This window comes from Phyllostomus hastatus, unplaced genomic scaffold (genome assembly GCF_019186645.2).
Source record: "Phyllostomus hastatus isolate PE091 unplaced genomic scaffold, TTU_PhHast_1.1 phas_contig_196, whole genome shotgun sequence".
Taxonomy (NCBI): domain Eukaryota; kingdom Metazoa; phylum Chordata; class Mammalia; order Chiroptera; family Phyllostomidae; genus Phyllostomus; species Phyllostomus hastatus.
The window spans coordinates 37,228,914-37,256,531 of NW_025333709.1; the positions used below are offsets into that span (position 1 = coordinate 37,228,914).

Genomic DNA, 27,618 nt, shown 5'->3' on the forward strand with positions numbered 1-27,618 from the left:
CTCAGTCCACTGAACCACACCAGCCAGGCCACATTTTCTTTTTTTAATGCATTTTATTTTATGTTATGTGTGTTTCCATGGAAAACATGGTAAAAAATCCCATTTAGCTATTTAGACATTTGTAGACATAAATAAAAACACCATGTAAAATGACCAATTTTAGTTTTGACTTTCATCCCAAGGGGATGTCTTAATGGGTAGCTTTATCTTTTAAAAACATTTTCATATAAATGTCTATATATGTTTGCCTATGCATTTTCTAAACAGTAATATATACTTTTCTAAGTTAATCACTTACTACTTTGGGATAGAAGCAAAGCAACTAATTTTGTTTTCTCATATATCATTTTAATTTTTATACTTGGGTTTTTGATATCAAATTTGTTAAAGGATAATTGGCAAAGGAGGAATTTAATATGAGACATTACCGCATATAATTTGAGTTGCAAAATTTAGTATAGGTAAAACTGTCAAATACTGTGAGACTGATTTGAGAAGTTCCTTCCATTATAAAATAATGTGTAATTAGAGCAACAATGAAGCTTGAACGAGCTTCATTGTATTTGAACCATATTGTATAGTTCAAAAATTCTAATTGGTGGCTTTGGCATATGAATAAACTAGTTGAAGCCTAGGAAGTGGAAAGAGCAAAGGCTAGGATGAGGTAAAATCTTGATTAGAGAGAAAGCAGGTTGTACAAGGCTCCTCTCCTTACACAGGCTTTCTTTTCCATCACACTTCCCAACATAAATCTGTTGGAAATTAAGAAGAATGTTAAATGAAACTATAGTGAAAGACTACTTAATTCGTTAATGGTGTTTGAAGATCCCTTTAGTGAGAAAAGAAGAGGCTGATGCCTTAGAGTGGCCTACTGTTTGTGACTCTTAAGTTTGTGCTCAATGAATATTTGTTGATAGAGTGACGAGAAAGCCAAGACTTCCTGTTTGTCTTGTCGTTCTGTGACATAAAAGTAACAGATATGTCACCCTAACCTCAGAGAACGCAATACTTGTTTTCATCTCTTGTTTATTTTGTACTAAAGAATCTGTTTCTGGAAATGTACACAAAACCTGGATGAGATAGCACCTCACACTTGTTAGAATGGCTATATCAAAACAGACAAGAAGTAACAAATGTTGGTGAGGATGTCAAGTAAAAGAAGCCCTTGTGCAATTCTGGTGGGAACGTTAAATGGTGCAGCCAGTATGGAAAACAATATGGAGGTCCCTCAAAAAATATATTTGGTATGTATAATACCAAATAATTATTGGTTGTTTACTATGTGCTGTGGGGTCTAAGTGATTGACTTATGTTAACTCTTAATCTTCACAACAACCCTATGGTAGAGGTAGTGATACATTCTTTTTTTCATAGGGGAATAAACTGCGGTTAGAGAAATTAAGTAGCTTGCCTTAGTAATTGGCAGGTCAGGAATGGGATCCTGGGACATCTAGCTACATTAGCATTAGTCGTGCTATTACCTCTAAACTGTGCTGCTTCTATAAAATAGTTTGTTCCAAATAGCTAGAAGTTCTAAGTAAATTACATGCAATATAAAATGGACTTTCAAAGACAAAATTGTTTAAGAAAACCTTATGTTAAGGGCAATGCAAATAATTATGGTAATGAAGGAAGGGTTAACTTGGGAAGAAATTTTAGTGACTAAGGTTGTTTATTTGGCAAATGGAGCACAAAGGCCTATATACCCAGAGAGAATAAGACTTTTTTTTTCTGATGCTGTAGTGACCCAAATAGAATACTGACTTTGGATTCTGACTCAATAGGCTACTGTAATATATATAAAAATTTCAAAATTATTAATCAGGAATATGAATGCTCTGCCTATTACCTGTGGGTTCAGAGAGGCCAGGACAGTGGGTTCTGGAGAAATTAGCATGATTTATTAGTAGTTCCAAGTTGTGTTCATTTCAATTTATCAGCATGACCTTGCTAAGACTCGTTAAAAGCCTCTAGCATTCACCTTGAGTTTCTGTTCTGCCTTGGTTTGAACACTGATACAGTTTTATGGCCTCGTTTTCTCTTCTCAGTTCGAACTTGCTGGAGGGGGTAGTCTCTGGTTTCAACTTTTGCTACATTCACAGTCTGAATTGATCAGAATATTTAAAGTCAATGGACCAGAATAATTTGTCCGTGGCCCTTTATTGCAGCTCTTAAAAGTCAAAAATATAAAGAATAGATTCATTTTATGAAAATAGGAATGTAGAGACCCTTTCTGATACCAAAGCTTTCACTGCAATGGGTAATATTAAATGAGGCACAGCTAAGTTTTAATATTCTCATCTTAAAATTTGATAAAATGAAATCTAATCTGTTTACTGCTCAGAAGTGTAGTAAGGGTCAAGTAAAATAAAATATTTTCATAAGCTATAAACAGGTCTCACATCTGAGTTTATTATATTATTGTAATTGATTTTTGTTAATATTCTTGCATTAACACTGAATCTATTCTAAAAAGGTTCCTCTAGGAGACAGATATTTTACTCTCAGAATAATCCATTACCCATCTGTTTTTATAATTTCTCATCCTTAAATAATAATAATGTAGTATTCACTCTGCAGAAATTGAGTTGGCTCCTATTATGTATAAACACACCAATTGTACTTAGTTTAGAAGCATTTTTTAAGTTCTTAAGAGAAAATATAAACCAAAGTATAAATGGAAACCTGATTTAATCTATTTTTCTACAATTGGTTATTTGAAAATTTAATTGGGTATCTTTAAGCTGTGTAGGGTATGTTACTTTGCTGCCATGTCTGACAAAATATGTGTACTTATATGTAGTATTTAGTTGCTGACCATTTCCCCTCTCAGCACAGCTATGCTATCCTTGTTTGAGGAGTTAGGTATCTAGAAGTGAAGAAAGAAATGGCAGTTTTCATGAAATGGTGGTTAAGTGAATGAAGAATAAATTTATGTTTCAAGAATAGTCTCGGTTTCAGAAATAATATTCATCGTAATAGTCAAGTTATTTTAATCTTCATTACTGAAGTATAACATGTATTTTAATAGTTTTTTGTATTTTTTCTATTATCATTTATCCCCGTACATCCTCTTCTACCTCCACCCAACCCTCTCTCCCACCCTGTAGTCACCACACTGCTGTCCCTGCCCATGAGTTCTTTTTCTTTTTTGCTCCATCCCTCCACCCATCAACCTCCTGACCACCAGACCTACCAGCCTGCTATCTATGAGTCTGTCTCTGTTTTGATTGTTAGTTCAGTTTGTTGATTAGGTTCCACATGGGAGTGAACCTAATCTCATGGGTACTTGTCTTTCTCTGACTGGCTTGTTTCACTTAGCATCATGTTCTCCAGGTCCAAGGGGTACAATTGTTGTACCCCTTGTTGTCTCAAGGGGTACAATTTTGATCTTCTTTATGGCCTTTTGAGGTATAATCCTGAATATATTAGTGGAGGTGGTATTAATTTGGTTGCTGTTATTAATTTAAAACTTAGTGGTGATAACAATTTAATAACTTATTTTTAGACCTGGCAAAAATAAATATGTAGATGCTATTTCCACATGAAAACTCTGACACTAGATCCTTACATGCAGAATGTGATAGAGGAGACTGTATACATTTGACCTCAATTCTGTTTTCTTTATCTGTAATAAATTCCTTTTTTCCCCAAAAGTGCAAGAACGTAAAAGGTTTTGCCACAGCTTAACTATAGGTTGCTAACCTATAAGTATTCTCATTGGTAAGGTTATAGATTTCTGCATTCCTAAAAAATGATTTTGAAAAAGAATAGTTTTAAGCCTCAAGAAATAAATTGAGTAGAATTCTGAAGAACACTTGCAGCAAGTCAAATGCACTATCTTTGATACAGCATTGGTGAAATGGAACATTGTTTCTCTTAATGAAGTAAAAATGACTCTACACATTAAGACAAAAATTCAATATTATTTTTCCTCAAAGAGGAAAAATTCAGTTATGTAACTAATGACCATATACAATAGCTTTTGTTCATTTCCATAATGCTAATCCTAGTTTTTATTTTATTTTTGTAAGCATTTGTAATACTCTAGTGAAGCAAACACAGTTCATTCCATGGAACATTTGACAAGGTCATTGCATTAAATAGCTTCTTCAGTTTTTGCTTAATTTTCTTTGCTTGGTCTCATTTTAAATTAAAAACAAACATTAAAATTTTCCTTGCTGTTTCTTTTCATAAACGAAATGGCTTGCAAATGCATTTTATTATTTATCAATAGGCAGGAAAAGATAAGTATAAAAAAATAGCCAATTAAAATACCATTACTGCAAAGTCCTGCCCTGAATTGGCTGTGTTTTTTTCTTTTTGACACACTGGGCACTTTTCCTTGTTGAACGCTTTCAGGCTGCATGTCAGCTTAAGCATTGGCATTCGGCAATTTGCAGATACAGTTCACTGGCAGGATATGTTGTTTTATATTTTTAAAAAATAAAAGGGTCAGATTATTTTTTCAAAGATGATTGACTTAGTAAAATTATAGTGGCATTAATTTTAAATCCCATAATTACAAATAGAGTTCATTATTCATTGGCTTTAAAACATTTTAAGTTTATTATATTGTGTTGATTTGGGGAAAGTTATGACCCATTGCCATATTTATTTTAAACTGCATTTAAAATAAATTTTAAACATTTTTTAAATCTTCACCTGAGGATATGCTTTTTCATTTTAGAGAGAGAGTAAGGGAGAAAGAGAGAGAGAGCGGAACATCAATGTGACACAGAAACATCAATCCATTGCCTCCCATAAGCACCCCGACCTGGAAATCAAACCCACAACCTAGGTATGTGCCTTGACTAGGGATTAAACCGGCGACATTTTGGTGCATGGGACATCTCTCCAACCAAATGAGCCACCTGGCCAGGGCTTCATAACTTTCTTTGATCAAATAGTTGTGTGTTCTGATTTTATAATTAGAATGCACTAAAATAATTACTTATTAAATTTAATCTATATTTCAGTTTGTATATGATGTTAGGTAAAATAGTACAGAATAAGAAAAATTTAAGGGCATGGATGTCAGTACATATAATTAGAACTAAATATTGCAGTAGAATTTTTTGTCATATTGCATGATAATAGTAGAGCATGTTGACCTTTTTATAATATTAATCATGTCTATTAAGGCATAAAAAGAGAAAACAAGAAATTAAGAACTTTTCACTTACAAAGTCACCAAATTTTAATGATATTTTATACATTTTATTTTACTCTTTTTGTAGTTTTTAATTTAAAAAAAATAATTTATTTATTTTTAGAGAGGGGGAGGGAAGGAAAAAGAGGGTGAGAAAAATCAATGTGTGGTTGCCTTTCATGCACCCCCTTCTGGGGACCTGGTCCACAACCGAAGCATGTGCCCTGACTGGAAGTTGAACCCGTGACCCTTCAGTTCACAGGCTGGTGCTCAATCCACAGAGCCACACCAGCCAGGACCATTTTTGTAGTTTAAAAAATACCCCATAATTATAATATTACATATATCTACCTTGATTTCCTGATTTATTTAATTCCCATTATATTAGAAGTACTCTAAAGTCAATTTTACATGTTGGGGATGGTTTTATTTAGGCATCAAAAGCCACGTTTTCTGTACCAATTTGGTATTAATAACTGGTGAGCCTCTTGACTAAAATATACAGATATGACTATTTTAGGACACCTCATGAAAGTTGTTTAAAACCAATAAATGCTTTGATCTGTTTGAAAAAAGCAAAAATCAATAAACAATCCAAGGAGCTGATATTTGGTATATACAAAATGCATATATTAAAAATGTATATATTAAATGTATATATTAAATGTAAATGTATATACTAAAATATATAGAGAGTCGTTTACTCACATACAATATGTGAAGGAAGCTACAGTATTTCAGAAAGGTTAAGGTACAGACCTTAGAGCCAGAATGATTACTTATGAGCAATTTAATTAGGTGCTGTATTCTCCTAGACATTCATGCGTAGTTAGGGTGGTAAAAGGTACTGATAGAATTTTTGTCCTTTTATGCTCTTCTAAAAGCATTACTATCAGGTTAAAATCCTGACCATCCTACCCAAAATGTTGTTTTCAATGATCATGTTATGAATTCAAGAGATAAAGTCTCAGTTTCCCCATCTTACTTAATCTTTCAGTGGCTTTTAGTACAGTTCGTCTCTCCTTGAAACACTTTTTCAGGTGTCTTCCGGCTCACCCTACTTTCCTAGTTTTCTGTGTATTTTTCTGGCATATTTCTTAGTTTTCTTCATGAGTTCCTTCCTGTTCATCTACAATCTATAAATTTTGGAGATTTTCAGAGCTCAGTTTTTGTTTCTTTACTCTTTTTGGCCTATATTCAGTTCCTTGGTGATGTCTTCCAGTTTAGTATTAAATAGTATATAAATGATGATTATTCCCAAATTCTATCTCTAGCCCAAACATTTACACCAGCTCTAGGCTCACATATACACTAGGTTTAGTACATATTTTCCTAAGTAGATCCACTAGGTTTTGCAATAGATACCTCCAATTAAATGTGTTCAAAACAAAATTTCTATTGTACTTTCTCTCCACACACCTAAAATGACTTTTCTGAAGCCTGTACAGCCTCAAAAATGTCAACTCCTTTCTTTCAGTCGCAAATGTAAAAAACACAGACTTCTCTTTCTCACACAACTCATACACAGTTCTCAGGCAAATCCTCTTGGCTTTTCCCTATGTACACTGAGAATTCCACCACTTACTACTGCTTGCACTGCCACCACCTTGCAACTAAACCACCATTCTTACCTGGATTATTATCGTACCTTTCTAACTAGTCCACCTGGCTCTCTATAGTCTGTCCTCAGCACAGCAGCCAGAGTCATCATTTTACAGTATGTCATATAATTTTACTTTGCTCAAAAATTTCCAGATTTGTCTCATAGAATACTTGACGTGGTATGAATAATAGGCTACAAAGTGTACAGCAATGAGGATTTAGCCCCTTGTTAGCTCTCTGATCCCTCCTACCATTCTTCCCCTCTTTTACTCTGCTGCAGCCCTTTAGCCTCCTTGCTGCTATTTAAACATCCTTTTCACCTCTTGCCTGAGGGCCTCTGCCTGGAATGCTCTTGGCTATAGATACCCACACACAGCTTGCTACCTCTGTTCCTGTTCCTTCAGGTTTCTCCTCAAATGTCACCTTCTCAGTAAAGGATTCTTTCGTTACACTCTCCAAAAACTTAAAATCCTTACATACTTTCATTATCATGCACACTGTGAAACATACTATATATTTTACACAGTATCTGTTGTTTCCTAAATTCCTTGAAGTTTAGGAATATTTGTTTCCTTCATTGTTTTATTCCTAGTACCTGGGTAGGGGGAAACTTAACACGCAGAAGAAACTCAATACATTTGTTGAATTAATCAAATATTGATAGAGTGAATAACTTTACTTAGTGCATACTCAGGTCATAATTTTGACTACTATCATGTTAATGTTTTAATTAATACAGAGTGCTGTATATAGTACTGAATATGAATAGTCTTTATCTTCAGAATTAGTTTTACATATTGATTACATTTCTATGGGAGAAGTAGCTTGTAAATTACCTACCTGGTAGCCTCCTGTCAGTGGAGAGAGGCATAGAAGTGAGGGTATTTTTTTCTTTCATTTAAGAAAATGCATGAGATGTAGGACTGACTCCACAGAGATCCCTGAGAGGGTTGTCAAAGGAAATAGCCTAGGCTTGAGGAACACTTGGGAGCTAGATAGTTCCGTGTTGCAGTTTGAAAGATTATAAATATTTCTAAGATAACTCTGAATATAGTTTATAGTATTCAATCCAATGTAAAATGAACTATTTATTATTCTAAAACTGATAAAAGTCATTAGAAATGATAAATGTGAAACTCCTGAAGAAACTGAGATTATTCTGCCTGAAGGAGAAAAATGGCAAGCTTTAAGTACATCACTGAGGGCATTGACCAAATAATTTCTGAGTTTACCAAACATGGAAGAAAAGAAATTAAGAAATGGTCATTGGTCCAAACTATAAAAGTTTCCTAAAGTCCGAGTTTTTAAATATGAAGATATGTTATTAATAAAATTATATTTGCATGGTAGGGTTTTTTTTTTTTTGATGCTCTTTCCTAGAATGAATCTATAAACTAAACTGTAAGAGGAATTTGGATTTTAGATGAGTAAAAATAACTGCTGGGCGCAACCTATTTCAATGGGACTTTTCTATCTTACAGTAACAAATATTGGAGGCTAAAATCCTTTAGATATTTTATGAGCATCTTTTTGTAGCACAGTGAGTACTAGAGATATGACCCTTTTGAGTATATGGCTTCTAAGGTGAAGGGATTAAGCAAAAAAAAAAAAAAACAAACCTCATAGACACAAACAGTGTGGTGATTACTAGAAAGGATGGGGGATGGAGGGAGGTGAAAGAGGGTAAGGAAGGGATAAATGGAGCTGGAAGGAGATGACAGGGGGTGGTGAACACATGATACAATGTACAGATGGTGTGTTGTAGAACCGTACCCCAGAAACCTATATAATCTTATCAAACAATATCACCACAATAAATTCAATAAATAAATAAAAACTAAAACTAAAACCCTCCAAAATAGCTCTTCTTCTAGAAGATGAAAATGAGCAATAATAATAGCAGCTAAATTTATGGGCTTTAATTAATTAATTAATTCTTTGGTGAGCTTATCTTTTCTCATTTAGTTCTTCAAACAATGCTCCAGGGTAGGCCTTATTTTTATTTTCATATTACCAGTGAAGAAACTAAGGCTAGGAGGTACTGCAGCCCACCGAAGGCCGTGAATCTAATATGTAGCAGATCCAGACATAAGCCTTGTGCTCCCAAACCAGTTCTGTCTTTTCCAGTAAGGAACAGAGTGCAATGTGCAGGGTGTGATGTGGGAGCACGGCTGTGGCTGCTTGGTGTGAGTCCTTTACCAGCTCTGGGACTTCCTTTGTCTTTGGCCTTCAATTCTCATATTTATAAAGTGGGGAAAGTTATATTACCTGAATCATTTGTGAGGTGACTCATCGATGGAAACAGTCCCTAGCATATAGGGAATACTCGGTAAGGGTCGGCGAAGAATAGCTAAATGTTATGACAAGACAGAGAGAAGCACTGTTTTGACTGATCACGTGAGTGCCAAAAGCTTTATTGAAATATCTGCTTTTGATTTTAGCCTTGAAATATAAATAGCATTAAATCAGTCAAAGAAAGAATAGAGCAAAAATGAAGTGGTTAAGAACATGGGCTATGGGGTTAAATGGGCTTGATTTCTTGTCCAGCCCCTTTCAATTACTGATAAATTTCTAGGTCTCCACTGCCACATTTTAAAGTCAGGACAGTGATGTTCGCTACTCTCATAATGTTGTGAAGAGCGGATAGTTGACTGAATGCAAAAGGGCTTAGAACAGGGCCTAGCAGATATTAAATTAGCTATTTTTATCATGAATTTACCTGCATTTTTAGGACAGATACTCCGGAAGCAGTAAATTATATGAATTGGCAGAAAAAGAATATGGGATATTGAAAACTATAATAGGCTTTTGTAAATGAAAATGAGCATACAATGTTATAAATGTTACTAAGAATACTATATAGTTCAGTGTTATTTTTAGAAATAAGTATACATTGTGAAACACATTTAATCATAAAATGGGAGAAAATATCCAAAACAATTAATAGAATTATGAAATTAACTATGTGTGAACTGAATACGAGAGGAATACTAGTTTCTTGTAGGATACAAATATATATTTGAAAATGTTATTTGTAATGTGTATATAAAATATTTAAGAAAAATGATTACTTCCTGAACACTTCTGCTGTAATATATATACCCCATTGCCTATTGCTCATGTTTATTTTTCAAAGCTTTGTATAACCAGTTACCAACAAAAATCTCACTCTCCTCTTTTAATTCAAAACATAACCTACTGACACCATTGTCCCCGGACTAGCCCTTCACTGCCTTTGCCCCAAGTTTCAGTTCTGTCTTCTTGACACAACTGTCTAACTTGATGAATTTGGAATATATCTTTCAGAACTCTATTGACTCCCTGTGCTACTGGAATGACAGCTTCTTTATTTAAGCAGTTTATTGGTATGAGTAATGCTTTTCATAAATAATGTTAGTTTTAGAGGAGATAACTGTGATAATAATAATTAGGTAATTAGTGGTATTTTTAGAGACTTCCTCACTTCCCACCCCTGTGAAGGGACTCTTTTGTTTCAATTGTTGAAAGGATTACTGTATTTCTGAAATTATTGTTGGAACATCTTGTAATTATTTTTTCTAAGGCTATAGGAGAAGGGTATTAGCATAAACTTAACTAATGAAATAACTAGATTGATGAATTAATTAAATGATTAATATAAGAAGCAAAAACAAGTACATGCATAATTATATCTAAATTGGCATGCCTTCTTCTATCTAAATTGTATATGACATAGTCTTCTTCCAAAAGACTTGAGGATATAAATTTCATTAAGTATTTTATGATGACTATAATATAAAATATTATCAGAAGTGATGACATAATGTTCTTTTTTGTTTATTAATAAAGAATACGCTGATTTCTATCCTTCATTTGGTCAGAATTCCTGAGACAAGGGCCCCAATTTGTTTAAAAAATCTACTGAATTAAAGCTAGTTATATTTAGCTATTTAGGACATTTTGTAACATTTGAAAAAATTTTTCTCTGTGTTTACTCTGTGACCTTTTTTTCTGGAAGTGATACTTACCTCTTGAAATGGTTGTGAGCATATAGGTTAGGAGGCTCCAAATAACAGGACATTCATTTGTGTCATTCTTAATATTGTAGATCTATATTGTCTTGTGACTTTGCCATTTAGTAACTGTCTCATGTTGACAATGTTTTACATTTTTTGTGTTGCAAATTCATCATCTTTGGAATGGTATAATGTTACTTAGTTTAAAACTTACAATTTTTAAAAACATGAATATAAAACATCTAGTGTAACATTTATGGCTTTAATAGCTAAAAACATCCTGGGCCTACTATGTTCTCAAGTCAGTTCTGAGTCTTACATAGGTTACTTCTTTTAATATTTGCAATGACATTTTAAGATAGCTCATAGTTCCAATTTTATAGATAAGCAAATTGAGGCACAACCAGTTCAGGTCATTTAAGTTCATGCAGCTGGTGTCAGAGTTAGAATCGGTGATTAAATAGCTTGTCTCCTGGGCCGGGCTTTGTGGATTATTTGTTATTATTGCATATGTATTTCATAACTTATATGTACAATTTGTGAAAAATAACTGGAAAAGTGGTCAAAGCACTCAATAAATGGTATATCCTGTCTTCTCTGGGTTTATCATGTGGTGGGTGATTAAATGCAATGTGAAATATTGACTACATAAGGCAACATTATGTTATGTTTGTTTCATATAAAAACCTATTGTGCATCTCCAGTGCTTTCAGTTCTTTTTATTTGAAAACCAAAATATGTACCTCATGTTTTTGAATAATTATTTACACAGCTGTTTCCTCCACAGGATAGAAAGCTTCTTAGAAAGTGGGCTCTCATATTCTTTTTGTGTCACACAAAGAATAGTGCAGTGTCTAGACCCCAGCAGATTTTGAATAAGTGCTGCAGTGTGAATGATTCAATAAGTGAATCCACTAATGTGGATGGAGAGTCAAAGGAGGACATTCGAATTCTGGGACACCGTTTGTACACAGGTTGGCATTAGAGCTGAGGATGGGGCATTGGAGAGATCACCAAAATGCAATAATAGGTATGGTTACTGCAGTGTGTGACTTGGGGTGGTGTTTTCTCTTCAATAGTAACCATACCGCAATGTCACCATCCAGTTTTGAACAGCTGTGTTGTGATGATATTGTAAAAGATGTAATAAAGAAAAATTCTGCTCTGATGTTCTTAAAGCTGTTTTAGCAATTATGACAAACCTTACTTTAGGCCTTAGGTTGAATTTCTAGAGGGAACTTTAAACAGTAGGATATTCTCTAAATGACCCCACAAAAATGCTTATTGGGTAGAGATGAGATGGGTATTGCAGACTAACATCATTGGGCCCAAGCCATAAAACTATGGTAATGGTATTATGACTGTCATGCAGATGCCACTGCCTCAGCATCCTCCAAACCAAAATTGTTTGCTCTAGCTGAACAGGAAAAATAAAACAACAACAACAAAAAAGCATGAAATAAAGGGGAGATTAGTGCTATTGAGTTTAGTTAGCTTTGGAGATCACAGCATCAGAGAACAAAACACAAAAACTTTTACAATCTACTATTCAGAAGTTTAACTGATTTCTCAAAAATGTAAAATGTAATGTTTTTTAGCTCTGCAGAGATTGCTGGAGTGCGCAATATTTTGGGAAATGGAAAAGGTATGGAGGAGACTCCCAGCAAACACAGGCTACCTGATGTTCAAGATCATTAGAGCTAAACTATCTCAACAAGAATGGCATTTTCCATTCCCTGGTGGCCAGGAGGATGATCTCCCTGTTGTACACTGTCCCTTAGTTTGGGTGGAGGGCATTGGCAGTTGTGCTGTTGCATGCAGCTTTAAGATTGACAGAAGTCTTGAGGGAATGTTTCATGGCAGCAAACAAGAAGTTATTTCTATTTCAAAACTAAAAGCAATTCATGGAACTCCTCAAGCTCTACAGCACCGTATTTTCCTGCCTAAAGTGGATAGAACTTGTGGAAAACCAGTTAGTATCCTTAGAAGCTGCAAATATTAACCAAACAACCAATTTTCCTTAATCTCTTCTTTCTCTTGTACTCTGTTTCAACTAACAAAAAATAATGAATATTTCTATTTTGTGTAGTTAGAATTCTATACAATGCCGGCAACATTTTCATCATACAGTGAATGCAGATTGATGAGAATACTGATGAAAGGAGTAAAGATAATATTTATAGGGCTTAGAAAAGCTATTATCTTAATTCCATTGTAAAGCTCATTCACTCTCTCAACAAATTAGATGGCTGATGTGAACTAGGGCTAAAAATTTACAGTTTGATGATAGGCTAGCTAATTTTCCTGAAAATAGGGCAGTAGTGTTAGGGGGAAATGAAGGAATTCTATTTTATTTTTTTAAGAAATAAAGGTGCTTAGTTGTTTTATTTTGAAATAACTCTTCTTCTTCCAACACGTCACTAAAGATGTTACAAAGGTTTTAGATGTCTATAAAGCCACAATTTTATGGCACACTTAAGAGGCAGTAATTTGTCTAGCTTTACTATCAGCTGCAGAGACATCAATGTCTATTGACACATTATAAATGCACAAGTGGAATGCAGCCTGCCTTGCTGATGTGGATGCTGAGTTTCCTTAGTGCATCTGTATCATTTTTTCCCAGTCGAAAGTAACAGGATGTAGCCTTGTAATTTTTTTAGTACTGTATAATAAAATGTGGCCATAATAAATAGCATCGAAGCAAAGAAAGCAGATTTGGACTGACTCCATGTAGCCTTCATCACTTGGTATTGCTCAGGCTTTTAAGTAGTTGTATATACTAAATTGGCTTAATTTGATTAAGTTGCATTTGACTTGGACTGCAGTGAAGTAGAAAAAATATTTATTTTTATTTGCTCTTTAATATTTATGTTGTATTTTAGTGTATTTACCTTTGTATTCCATTGTGATATTAACACAGGTTGTCCAGATTATAATCTAAATTGTGCTTTGATTAAATTATCTGCCTTATAAATTATTACTTCTGTTTTTAGTTATTGATATTATTGTTATTCTTATCACTAGTGCTGTTAATTAAAGTTTCAAACCAGGAATGTTGCACATTGCTGACAATTTTCACAGTTGCCTGGGAGTGTCCCGGGAGTGGAATGCTGTCTGATTGTTTTGTAGCTCTGTTAGCTACACCTGCTTTTAAAATCTATTTTAATTTTTTATTCATTTTAATAGAATGAAGGTTAAACTTGCAAGTTAAAATATAAAATTTATAAGTTTTTGCCTTTTAGTAATAATTTTGCTGAGCTGTAGAAGAATAAATGATTTTGAGGGTGAAAATGATTTCAGCCTAGGTTTTTAATGTTCTCTGCCATTCTCCCAGAAATACTTTGTTCAACTGTGATCTTCAATTTTTAGTGTAATAACATAGCATGCTATTCTTACAATTATCATAGGTGCGTATTAACCAATAAATTTAAATTTTGAAATTCATATGGGATAAAATATGCAAATGCAACTTTACCTACAACTGTATATTAAAGGTTTACATGTCCTTATTCTTTTAAGACAGTATTTAAAATCAGGAAAACATGCTTTATAGAAAACAGAACCATACATCTGGCTTTTCTTACATGATTAATGGGAAAAGTAAGAAGAAATAGAAAAAACACTTTTTATTTTATCTATAGCTACTTCCTTTATATCTCCTAAATGCATACTATAAAATAAAATAAATTGGTTATATTCAATAAGAATGTAAATTAATTCCATACCAAGTAAAATATATAACTCAATGTTTTTATTTAGGTAAGTAATTTGCCTTGTGTTACGTTTTTGACTAATTATTTGATTACTTTTTAAAGAGTTGTGTTGATAGTTTTTTTGGAAAAATTCATTATTTTTAATAGACATGAGAATAAATATGCTTTCTCTCCAAAGAATCAACTAATTCAAAAAGGAATTCTAGTGGACATTGTTTCAAAGGAGTAATAAACATTTCTCCCTATGGTTTTATGATATGGAAATAACTTAAAATGATATATAGAAATAAAATAGATATACGTAAAGTCCACAAAAAGGATGGGTAAAATACACACATATATACATATCCTCTAAATTTCATCACGGGTATTAACTTTTAATTGTCTACAGTACCAATATAATTTGAGCTTATTAGTTTATAATTAGTTTGAATTATACCTGGGTAAAACTTCAGTGATATAGAATCTTATTTGGGTGAGTGTTTCTTAGGATAGAGAAAAAGTTTTTGAAAATTGAGGCAAACATCACTTCAGGTGTTTGACATTTAAAAAAAGAAAAGAAAAAAATGTTCCTACAGTTCTTTCTAGGTAAATTTCAGTTTTCCTCAGAGCTTTAGGTATTTGAGGCGGCTGCTAATCTGTCAGTATGCTTCCTCCCCTTCTTCTGCATTCTGTTTGTTAGAGGTCTGTAGAAAATAATGACTAAGTCTTGACTGAAGGCCTTTCCATGAGTCAAGTTTAAGGACTTGTAGTATAATGTAACTTTATCTTAAAAATCTTATTTTCTGATTTAGGACTGTATGTTAGATTGGTATGATTTCTAGATGTTGGAGTCTCAGATAAGGGACTTATTACTGTGGAATATGAAGCACACCATTTTTAACAATCTTGATACTGAAGATTTTCTGCTTGAAATCTCATACAAAATGAGAAATAAAGCTTCATGCTATGAACTACAGGCAATGTACGAATGGGACAGAGAAAAGAGGAGAGAGCCAAGGAGCCGTACAATGGAAAGCTGATATTTGATATGTAAGCTAATCCCTTAGTCCTCCAGCCAGATTCTTTCTTCACTGTGCAGAAGCGTCTCTTTATTTTCTTCTTTCTGCCTTTTGATCCCACTGCCCCCTGCACAGTTGGAACATCCCCAAAAGACTTTGGCAGAGGTCATTTCTCAGAAGCTTTTAAACTTTAGTTAGAATACACTTATTGATTTTTCTTTTTAATGACCAAAAGAATGAGGATTTTTGGAAAGAGCTCATTTGAGATCCAGTGTCTGGCTTGGCAATCCAAACTCTTTTCTACCTTTGAGAACACGTCATTAGACACACCAGATTCTCATAGTCAGTAAAATTCAGTATTCTGGCGTGTTGGATTTTCCTTGGGATTGACATCAGCTGACAATTGAGCCTCTTAGATATGGGAGATAAAAATCATTTTTTAGAACCAAGAGTCAGAAGCTACATGAATATATAAAAATTTCAGTAACTCCTTTAAAAAAATCAAGAGTCTGTGGAAAATATTTGGTAGTGTGTATTAGTACAACTTAGTTTTAGGCTATTTCCCTACATTTAATAGCTTGAGGTTAAATTGTTTTATTTGTCCAAATTAGTCATGAAAGGAAAGTACATTTTTGTGAAACAAAAACCTGATAATGAAGATATTTTTAAAGTTTCATGTTTAAATTTGAACATTAAATAAAATGTGACAAGATTTCTTGCATTCATAATTCTGAGATAATTCTCCTATGATTCAGAAAGTGTACTCTCTTAAGTTATTCTGGTTAATGCTGTCTTAGCACCCATGCTTCATATGATGCCCTGGTGTTAAAGGAAGGGTGATACAGAACAATGTTTAGTAATATACATACATTGAATGGTGGTTATTATGCATTGTATTTCAAAATTATATAGAGATTTAAATAGCAAATACCTCCAATGCATTCAAAGTGAATTAATTCTTATGCAATCTTTCAAAAATACATGTATTATAAAGAACAAGGTAACTGTAGTTTTTCTTTTTGTATGTCCACATTAAAAAATATATGAGCTTTACTATGCATATTCTAAGAAGCAATAACAATTACTTTCATTTGGTTGAGATATAATTAGAAAATTCTATGTAATTTATGAATTGTAGTTTTCTATTTTAACAGGAATTTTGAGACCATGTTTTTTTTTGTTCTTAAATCCTCTGTATTTTGAAATATATTTGTTACTAAAAATTCAGTATATTGCCACTGTAATTTAAACAGATAAACATTGATCTATATAATCCTCTTCTTAATGAAACTTCTTAAATACTAAAATACTATGTTATATTTTCATTACATATAAAGCAAACTGTTCAAATTTTAACTGTTCTGTCCTAGAACATATAAATGTACTTTTAACAGTTATTATTTTATGATATAAGTCACATGGTAGATTTTAGTGTATTCTACTAGAAAACGATTATTTAAAAGTATAGAGAATAGTGTCCTGGCTGAAGTGGCTCAATGAATTGAGTGATGGCCTGTGAACCAAAGGGTTGCCGGTCCAAGGTTCAATTCCCTGTGTAGGGCCCATGCCTGGGTTGTAGACCAGGTTCTCAGTAGGGGGTTTGTGGGAGGCAACCACACATTGATGTTTCTTTCCCTCCTCTCTTTCTCCCTCTGTTCCTTTCTTTAAAAATAAATAAAAATCTTTCAAAAAAGTATATAGAGTAGGTACATTTTACTGGAAATGAAAGAGGCTAGATAATTCTTACTACTATTATATTTGGAAACCTTGATTAAGGTGCAAATATATTATGTATAATTATAATGATAATTTTGAGGGTAAAAATATTAAATTGAATTTTTTTTACATTGTTAACTTCAAAGCTATGTCTCAAACATAGGTAAACATTACGCCAAAAATCTTTTTACAATTGTGACTATGAGAAACAGAGAATTTATTCCTATGTTATTATTTATTAATTTTTGTAGTATTTTTCATACGGACAACTATACACCTACTTTTGCTTCACCCTGTACATTGCTAACAAAATGATTCTCCTGGAAGCTAACTAAGTCTTCTTAGGGTTAGAGCAGTGAGCTACTTAAACCCCTTTGGCCCCAGCCATTAGTCCATCTTGGCCACACAGAATCTCTGGGTATATTGTGGACACTAATTAAGGGTTCTCTGTATGACAGAATGCTAGAACTCCTTCTGAGGGCAAATGGTTCACAGCAGGTCATATTTTCTCCTTTATTATGTCTCAGGGCAACAGCTGCATAGATTCTTTCATAGGAACAGGCCTCAGCATCTGTGCATCAGTCCTAGTCCAGACTCAAAGAAAGAGGTGCTGTGGGTGTGAGAGCTTTGGGTATATTGGGATGCTTGGAAGAAAATGATGTCTTTCCCTTTTAGTATCTTTAGTAAGACTGAGGGTACAGCAAAAGCAGACCCTTGGAAGAACGAAACACTTGCATATAGTCTGAGTGAAATACCTGCTGGGATGAGAGTTTTGATATTATATATGCCATGGACTTCTGATTACCTGATTAATTAAGATATTACTACTTTTATGGGGACAGATACATCTTGGTAATAGAATTGCAAAATAAAAGGAATAAGTGAACAGCCTAGTCTTTTGTTTTGATTTTAATAAATAAACGCTTTTCTCTTTGAGGGCAAGAACTTGGGATATCCTGCTCCAACTCTCAATATTACACAGTGGCTAGGTGTATTGTGGACACTAATTAAGGGTTCTTCCCTTTGCCTTCCCTGTCCCACCCATCCTCACCCCATCGCATCCCATTTCATCCCGTCCCATCCTCCATATTCAGGCCTGCACACTGACTGTCAACACAATAGATCTCCTGTCGTGTATGAATTATAACTTATTTTGATATTCATTTATACTAAATGTAAAAGTTCAGCCTTTTATAAATAAAATGTTGGGTAATACATCGATTAAGGTTTGAGGATGATTATCTACAGTTCGTTTCCCCTAATAATCAACTACGAGTTTTTCATAGGTTTTATGTTATTTATGTCTTACAAAGATCTGTTGGCTATTCCAAAATTTTTTTCCTGTGGGAGTTATGAATAATTTGTTCTAATTGTTATGTAAAGATGAAGATACTAAGGGCTAGCAAAGGTAAGGATTTTCATAATATAAATGATTAGTGGGAGGATTTCAATATTAATATTGGTCTTCTGATCAACATTCTATTTTGTTTCCTTTAATTCCTATTCTTTTGCTTACTTTGCATTAATTTGTGGGGGGGGGGGTTGTTTGTTTTTTTGCTTAAGGTGATGGCTTTGGCTATTGCTTTGAGAACTTTTTTTTAAGTTTATGTTTTCAATTGTATTTTTTCCCATGACCATTATGTCCCCTTATACCCACCTCCCTACTCAATCACCACACTGTTGTCCATGTCCATGAGTCCTTTTTCCTTTTTGCTCAATCCCTCCACCCCCTGCCTCCCTGCTTCCCTTAGCTGTCATCCTTCTATCTATGAGTCTGTTTCTATTTTGCTAGTTAGTTCAGTTTGTTCATTAGATTCCAGATATGAGTTAAATCATATGGCATTTATCTTTCTCTGACTGGTTTATTTCACTTAGCATAATGTTCTCCAGGTCTATCCATACTGTTGCAAAGGCTCAAATTTTCTACTTTTTATGACCGAGTAGTATATGGGTATTTAAAGCTAAAAAGTGCCCTTAAGTACTGCTTTAGTCACAGTCTGTAAATTTTGATATGTTGTACTTTAGTTTTGATTTTGTCAAAAATATTTTCTAATTTCTGTTGTTATTTCTTCTGGATGTATGGGGTATTTAGCAGTGTTTATTTAAATTTCCATATATTTAGGGATTTCCAAGTTATTTTTTTTATTTGGACGGTGCAGTTTGCATGATTTCAATCCTTTTAAATTTATCAAGATCTGTTATTGAATCTTAAAAAGGGACTTGCTTTATGATCTAAAAGCCCAGCAGGAGATGAGGGGAAAGATGGGCGAATTCCCAGGAAGAAATTCCACAGGATCCCCACTCATTACCAGAAAGAGTAATGTTTCTGAAATAAACACTGATTTTGTTGCACAACTGGTCAGTTTCTATAGTTCTGAAATGGTAGGTTTTGGCAAATTTGTCCAGTTTGTAATTGATGTAAAAATTATGCCCCAAGGCACTCTTTTTTAAAATTTTACAATGGATTACTTTTTGTGGGTCCATAAAACATCACACATAAAAACTGTGGTACATTTAGGGCTAAACTTTGCATTCTCAATTTAAAATACACCAGGGGTTTGTTTGTTCAACATATTGAGGGTAATTTCATGAGAGGATGAGACCTTAGTGTTGTGTTATCATGGCATTCAATGTCTAAGAGTAGACAAGTGCAGAGAGCATTCTTGGTACAGAGGATTGCTTTAATAAACCACCGTGCCTGTTATATTCTGTTTGAGAGGCCAGTCAGCAGTGCAAACTGGTTGATGTGGAAATTCTTTTTTGGTGCACTAGTGTCCAAAAACTGTTTGTATCAAAAAAGAATATTCATTCTATAGAGACAGGGTCTTGAAAACTAGATTCTGGATAGCAATAGGGTGCTTTTGTGGATTTCTGAGCACAAAACCATCAAGAAGAAATGAGGTCTCAGGTTACCTTGCAAACAGTTGCCAGAATAGATTTGAAACGAAATGGAGTGATGCGATAAGAATACCACTGCAATATGCTAGGTATGTGGGCCTGCGGTGATAACATGTAGGGCCACACAAAGAGGACAATGCCTTGGAATCTTGTATTGGCACTATCAGTTGATAACCACGGTAATCTTTATAAGTTACAGCTTTCTAATCTGTAAAACAGAATATGTTTCTTCTCTGCCTAACTCACAAGCCTGTAAGGATTATGGTATTGAAAATGAAATGAAAAACAAATCTGAACACTCTGTGGAGATAATATGGTAGCACACGATGATGGTTATCAATAAGGAATGAGAGTTGATAAGTTGATAGTTGAAGAGAGCCCATAGACTAAGTAGGTAGAGAGACTGAAAAATGATACTTGGAAAAATGATTTGAATGGCATGAATAAAGATATTTATTTTAAAAAATCTCAGTCCTTGCTGATCTTTTAAAAAATATCACTATTATCTTAAGCAGCAAACCATCTATTAACTGACACCAGGATGATCTTTTAAAAATACATTTTAAATGACATGTCATTGTTTCATGAAACTTTGCTGAATAGTTTAGTGGAAATGTCACATAGTTTTGTAATTAATGTCATAGAAAGACAATAAGTACCTTTTATCTTAATTCTAGACTATTTTTTACTAGGTTTTTGGAATCTCATTTAAATACTAGAATGTGAAGGTTCAGTGTTATGAAATTCTGATGATTTTTTTTAAAAAATTCTTTTCAGGAAGCTCATTTTTTTACTTATAAATACTCTCTTATCAAATAGTTATCAGTGTGGTGCTATTTGAAAAGCTTGAGGGAACAGACTCTGAATTGGGTTACTTGTGTTTAAGTTTTGTCTTTACCTCTCAGTGTCACAGAAGATTTGTTTGTTATAAAGATTTTCTTTATAACAATCTCAGAGTTTTGGGCAAAAGTTGAATGAGCATATAAACAAAGTGTTTAAATCCTTAAAACAATTTTAAGATTAACTGAGACTATAAAGAAGTATAAAAAATGAAGCTGTTTTAAAATGTAAATAAAATCTTTAAAATGGATATAAAATCACTCTCTTTTACTATGTATATACCTACCTATCTACTTTCTCTCATACACTGTGCTTATTTCCCATTGAGAAAGTAAATGTGAACTCCCTGAGTATTACTTTTGTGTGTTCAGGTCACTCCTAAATCCATAGCACTTTAAAATAGTGCCTGGATGCTGGTCATATAGTTGGTGAATGAATGAGTAAATGAATGAATGATTGAAGTTCCTCTACTTTATAAACTTGCTATCTCTGTATTAGGAAAAGCTTACTTTGAAAATTCATCTTTATTAGTATTCATTTTTTAAACAGTGTTTAATTTTGACATTTTATCTAAAGCTTGGATTAATTTAAGTTTAATTTTTCATTAAAGCAGTTCGGTATTGATAACCAAAGTATTTTCATATAATTCAAAAGACCTAGAGGAAAATGACAATGCTAATTGCTAGGGAATTGCTTTTTATGTCATTTTGAACAGTAATGAAAATACGTTTGTATGGATTAATTTTTATCTAAAACATACCAAATTTTTATATCCTCCATTAGTGTTTTTCTTTGTAGTCACATTGCTCAAAAAACAATTCTAATAGCTCCTTTTTGCAATCCTTTTTAGACTGTTCAGTAATTAGAAATTTACCTTATTACTTCATACTGATAGTGTAATTTGATATGATACCTTCTTCTGCCTATTTGGTTTTCTAATTCTCTTCCTATTTGTCTCCCTGCTTTTCCTTTCCCTGTGTTTTACCCCTGTCCTGGCTTGCTTCTTCTTAGGAGGCTAACTGATTTGTATAAGCTAGTTCTTTCCATTGAGTTGTCTGCTAACTCTAACATGCCTTAAGTGGATAAAATAGAGTGAATGAATCACTGAGATGTTGAATAGTCAAGCTGTAAATTGAAGATTCTCTGTTCTGTACAAGAAGAAAAAGGCTAAAAGACCTATAAAGATAGCTATATAAACAAATTCAAAGGCACATGTAATGGTCGATTTTTGTTCTTGATTTTGATTTATGTGAGGCCAATATGGATAGTTTTCAATAATGAATGTTTTTAAGCAAAAAAAAAGTAAATATTTTGTTTACCCAGTCAGCATTTTTCAGGCCATCTTGAGTGCTTTAAGGAGGGGTAGTACAAACTGAAAAAGTAGTCGGAGTCCCTGTTTTCAAGCAATTCATGTCCTAGTGTAGTGTTGGCAAAATGGGAACATATACAAAGAGGTATGGGAGTATCAGGGAAGTCCCGACTGGTCCTGTCTGTGGCATAGTGGGTCTGGTGATACCAGGGGAACTTTGTGGAAATCGTAATGTTGGGATTTCAGAATGCATTTTCTAGAGGGAGAACGAAGGTCTAAAAGTGCTGATATTTGGAGGAGAGTCTGAGCTGTCATTACCTATGAGTGTTCAGTCGTGAAGAGATAGGCTTGGTCTTCTACAAGCAGAGAAAAATACCCTAGGTTAGCGGCCAGTGTTTATAGAATATGCTTGATTTGTTGAAAAAAGGGTTGTGCGGGAAAACCCAATAAGTTGACTAAATGATTGCTTTTCATTGTCTTTTTAAGTAGCAAGCGTGTCATTCAAATGTGGACTTAGATTGCTTGGCCAAGTATGGATGGACACTCACTAGAAAAAATTCAGTGAATTCCCTTTAATATTTTTAAATCCTCAAACAAAATGCAATACTATTGTTAGTGAATATTTTCCTTTAATTTGTGTGTGTGTAATAGTGATCAATAGTGATTCTGTAAAGGAGAACTCAATTTTAATTTTATGCTAAACAATACCTTACCATATCCTTATCCAACTGGAGATAAGACTTTTAAATAGATAATAAATTGTCATTGTTTTGGCACATATATGGTTAATTAACCTCCTGCTAATAGCATAATACTACTAATAGCATAGAAAATACTAAGTATCATGATTAATGCAGCTGATGCTTGTGTGAAGCACTTAAGATTCACTAGAAAGTTCAAAAATTGATATGACCAATTATAGGATCACTAGAAGACCGAAATTCCAAAAGAAATAGTTTGAGGGACATCATATCATTTTTTCTGTAAAATGTATGACATATTGATCATTAATTTAAGAGTAAAAGATATAGAAAAATATTGTGACAATTTAATGAAAAGGAGGACAACCTCCTCTGTAAATCTACCATTTAGATAAATTGTACTTTTATTTCTTCCTAATATTGTTAAAATTGAATATGTTTAGATTATTATATTTACAGTCGGAGTATATGTATATATCAGTACATAGGGAGTATGTATGTAAGTGTGTGTTTGTATGTATGTATGCTTAGGTGGCAAAATGTACTAAGGAATTTCCCAGTTGTTCTTGTGTTTTGTTTTGTTTTCCCCACAGCAGTTCTAGCTAAGGTAAACATGACTAGATGTATCCTAAGATCTTAGCTTGAAGTGCCAGTTGCAAGAAACCAGAAAATTATTGGAAATCTTGAAATATATTTTTTAAAATCATGTGTTCTTTTAATTAGGAAAGTGTTTAAATTCTTACCAAATTAATTACCTTTTCTCAGTCAACATTATAGTAAATTAGATCATGGAAGAAAATGTGGCATATGTAAATTGTGTTTTGTTTTCATGCTATGGTTTTTCTGTTTTACTTAAGCATTGTGGGGAAAAATACACTAGCAAACAATAAGAAATATTAAAACCAACTCAAATAGTTCTACAACTATAACCATGAAATATTTTTCAACATTAATTACATGTCTTTTTTTTCTACAGAAATGTTCAAATGTTCTGTAAATTGGAGGAAGAAAACATGGATATTTAGCTACTGAAAACCCCATTAAGGTAATAGTATATTATTGTTGCCAATTCATTTCTTTGTAATTTCCAAGTGTATTTAAAATATTTATATTCAGAGCTCTGGCTGGCGTAGCTCAGTGAATTGAACACAGGCTGAGAACCAAAAGTGTCGCAGGTTCGATTCCCAGTCAGGGTGCATGCCTGGGTTGCAGGCCATGACCTCCAGCAACTGCACATTGATGTTTCTCTCTCTCTCTCTATCTCCCTCCCTTCCTCTCTAAAAATAAATAAATAAAATCTTTAAAAAAAATAAAATTAATAATATTGTTTAATGTGTTATTAAAGTTGAATTTTATATGTTTTTGGAAAGTCAATTGACATTTCTTGTGAACAAATTTATAAATAATATAATTCAGAGTATTTACTGTTGTGAGGAAGTATGCTCCAATTATATTAAATATAAATGAACTACTAAAAATAAAAAAAAAAATTACTGGCTCTCCACCTCTTTGGAAAGAATAATAGCCATATTACCTTCTTAAATATTTAATATTGAACAACTATTTAATATTTTATTTAATTTGTGCATGTATACCAACACAAAGTGATTTTTGTTTAATGTGTCCCATTTGTTCTTAATTATATATCCAACAGTGAATGTGAATATTAGGAAATAAAGTGTATTCATTTTATAGCAACAAGCTGCTTAATATACAGTTAATTATTTTTAGAGTAATGTTTTTATCACAAGTGTATTTATAGAGAATGACATAAAAGTCTCTGAAGAACATAACCTTAGGCCAGCACACATATGTGCATCTTCTTCAGCAAATCATTGGAAGGCAAAACAGTCAACAGAGAAGTTGGAATTTCTTTTTTTTTTTGAAGTTACTACATTTAATTTCTATAGAGTGACTTTGTAAAGTATATAATGTAGATTATAAATATACAGCTAAAATTAGAAATATCAACTTTGTTATCTTTTATATTCAAATAATTCAAATTCATTTTAAATTACTGATATATTGATATGTATTATAAATTACTATCAATCCATTTGCAAGAGTTTTCTATTTTTCCTTTTACTTGAAGGTATTGAATGATATAGACTATAAAAATAGTGCACTCACCTTTGTAGGCACTAAGTTTTCCAATTGTTATTCCTCCTTTTGATATTTTTACCTTAATTTATTTATCCCTGCTTTCCTTTACACATTCATTCACAATGCAAATGGTATTATTCTATCTTCCAGAATAGATACGATTGAATCTACCTTATTTGTATTTATTTGCTTATTTATACATTAACGTACATTTTTAGACATTGTTATTGATTGCATATGAAATAGGTTTTTGGTACTTAATTAGATAAGTAAATCAAATAGACAAAAAGAGACTGATTTAATCATTTAGAGAAATGAAGGCAAGTAAGACTTAAATCTGATCTGCTTGCTCTGAAGAAAATAAATGTGGGTGGGAAATTGATCCTCTATGGAAATTGTTATGTACATTTTAAAATAGTCAATGACAAACTGCAAAGGAACAAAAAGGTCACCTCAGGTCACCTTAGGGAGAAGCTGTTGAAACTTTCATGGAAGCTGTGAGATGCGCAGAGGGGGTGTAAGGTTGGGAAGGTGAAGTCATGCATTCTTGGCCAATAGAATAGCTTGTGAAAAGGCTCATAAAGGAGCAAGGGATGGCCAATGAAGGATTGATATTTCCAGTGTGGCTAAAGGATTAGCCACATGTGATTGTACAATGTTAAGAGATGAGTCTGGAAAAGTAAGTTGGAACAGTCCATGAAATATCAGATTTGCCATACTGAAGCTTAATTGTCTAGCCTAATCTCCAGAGTGCTTCTCCTGACGTTTATTTTCATTAGGAAAATAAGAAAGAATTAAGGCCTTATAACATTTAATATAATGACTGGTATAAGGTCCCAGATATGAAGTTCCTTGAGGAATCGTAGAGATTTTTACAGTGTTGAATGATTGGCACTGTTTCCTTGTTTTTTTAATTGAGATAAAATCAATATACCATAAATTCACCCTTTTAAGGTGTATAATTTAGGGGGGTTGTTTTTATACTTTCACAAAGTTGTACAACTATCACTACTGTCTAATCCAAAACATTTTTGTCATTTTTAAAAGAAACCTTGTGCCCCTGAGCAGTTGTATCCCTCCCCCCTTCCCTCCTCTGGCAACTAAAATACTTTCCCGCTCTGGATTTAGCACTTAAATGGAATCACACAATACGTAGCCTTTTGTATCTGTTCTTTCTCTCTACCATCACCCTTGTTGTTTTCAAGTGTCACCCTTGCTATATAATACAATACTTAATTTCTTTGTATTGATGTATCACATTCTGTTTATCCATTCATTAGTTGATGGACTTTTGGGTTTTTACATGTTTTGGCTTTTAGGAATAATGTTGTTATAAATATTTGTACACAAGTTTTGTGCAGTTACATGTATTCATTTCTTTTGGACACATACCTGACTGGGTCATATGTGATTGTATTTTACCTTTTGAGGAAAGTCAAAATTATTTTTACAAAGTGGTTGTAAAATGCAAAATGGTAATTTTGCATTCCCAACAGAAATATATCTGTGTTCTAGTTTCTCCATGTCCTTCCCAAAGTTATTACTGTCTATCATTTTTATTATAGCCTCCAAATGGATGCTGAGTGGTATCTCATTGGATTTTCATGGTAGTGTTTATTTTTAAGAATATTTTAATGTACTGATATTGCATGTGTTTGGATAAGTGCATTAATGGAATTATTGTCAGTTTTTAATTAGACTAGTCCTCATATTTAGACAATTGATTTTATGAAGTATTAAATAAAAATTACAAAATGAAGATTATTTGATGAATAATGCCCAAGTCAATAATTTAAGAAAACTACAAAATCGACCTTTTTTCCATTCATATTGCAGGGGTTTTTTTTTCAGATTCATTGTATGATATAAAAATTGATAATCTCAGATTTATTATTGAGCAAGTTAAAATGTTGAAATTATCAAGAATACTATGAAATAGGGCTTTGTCTCTTGTATCATAAGCAATTAAATTTATCCTGAGAACCTATTTTGTCTTGAGTTGTCAGTTAATGATAGCATACAACAGCAAGAATAGCACCATTCTTAATAACTTAACATCTGAAATGTAAATGTAAACCTGACTAGCATTTTCAGAAACTTTTAAAGTCATGTTCATTTGAGTCATCTACAAAATTCCACTGAAGTTTATGACAAACATTTAGCAGAATTATTTGAGATTTCCTGCAGGGAAGGAATAAGATCATAAAGGTGAAACCCTAGTTCTTCCTGTTATGATAAATATGAATGAAATCATGCAAGAACAATTATATGGCAACAAATAAAAATTTATTACTTTATCAGTAAATACTGTTGGAAGGTGACATGAAGAACATTGCTTTTTCAGAAAAAATAAGTCTTAGAACAAATTTTGTAGTATGAGATATTCACTTTACATTTGGACAAAATACATATATTTTGATCATGTGACAATGTGTGATCTTTGCTAGGTTATTTTTAAATCATTTATTGATGTAAAATTTATGTCTAGTGAACTCTTTAATGCAAAATTGTGTTTTCATCAGCACATCGATTTGTGTAAGTTACCACCAAAATCCAGATGAAAAACATACTTATCACTCCCCAAAGTT

The 27,618-nt window shown here is 33.0% G+C and overlaps 1 protein-coding gene across 13 annotated transcripts in view; it reads left to right on the forward strand.

Moving 5' to 3' along the window:
* The window catches only part of ADGRL3 (adhesion G protein-coupled receptor L3), a 761,150-nt gene that overhangs the window by 146,204 nt on the left and 587,328 nt on the right, over positions 1-27,618 (forward strand). For all 13 annotated transcript variants that reach the window (XM_045834530.1, XM_045834518.1, XM_045834519.1 and 10 more), the window contains exon 2: positions 23,904-23,972. The gene's annotated coding sequence lies outside the window, so the exon portion shown is untranslated. The remainder of the gene's footprint in view (positions 1-23,903; positions 23,973-27,618) is intronic.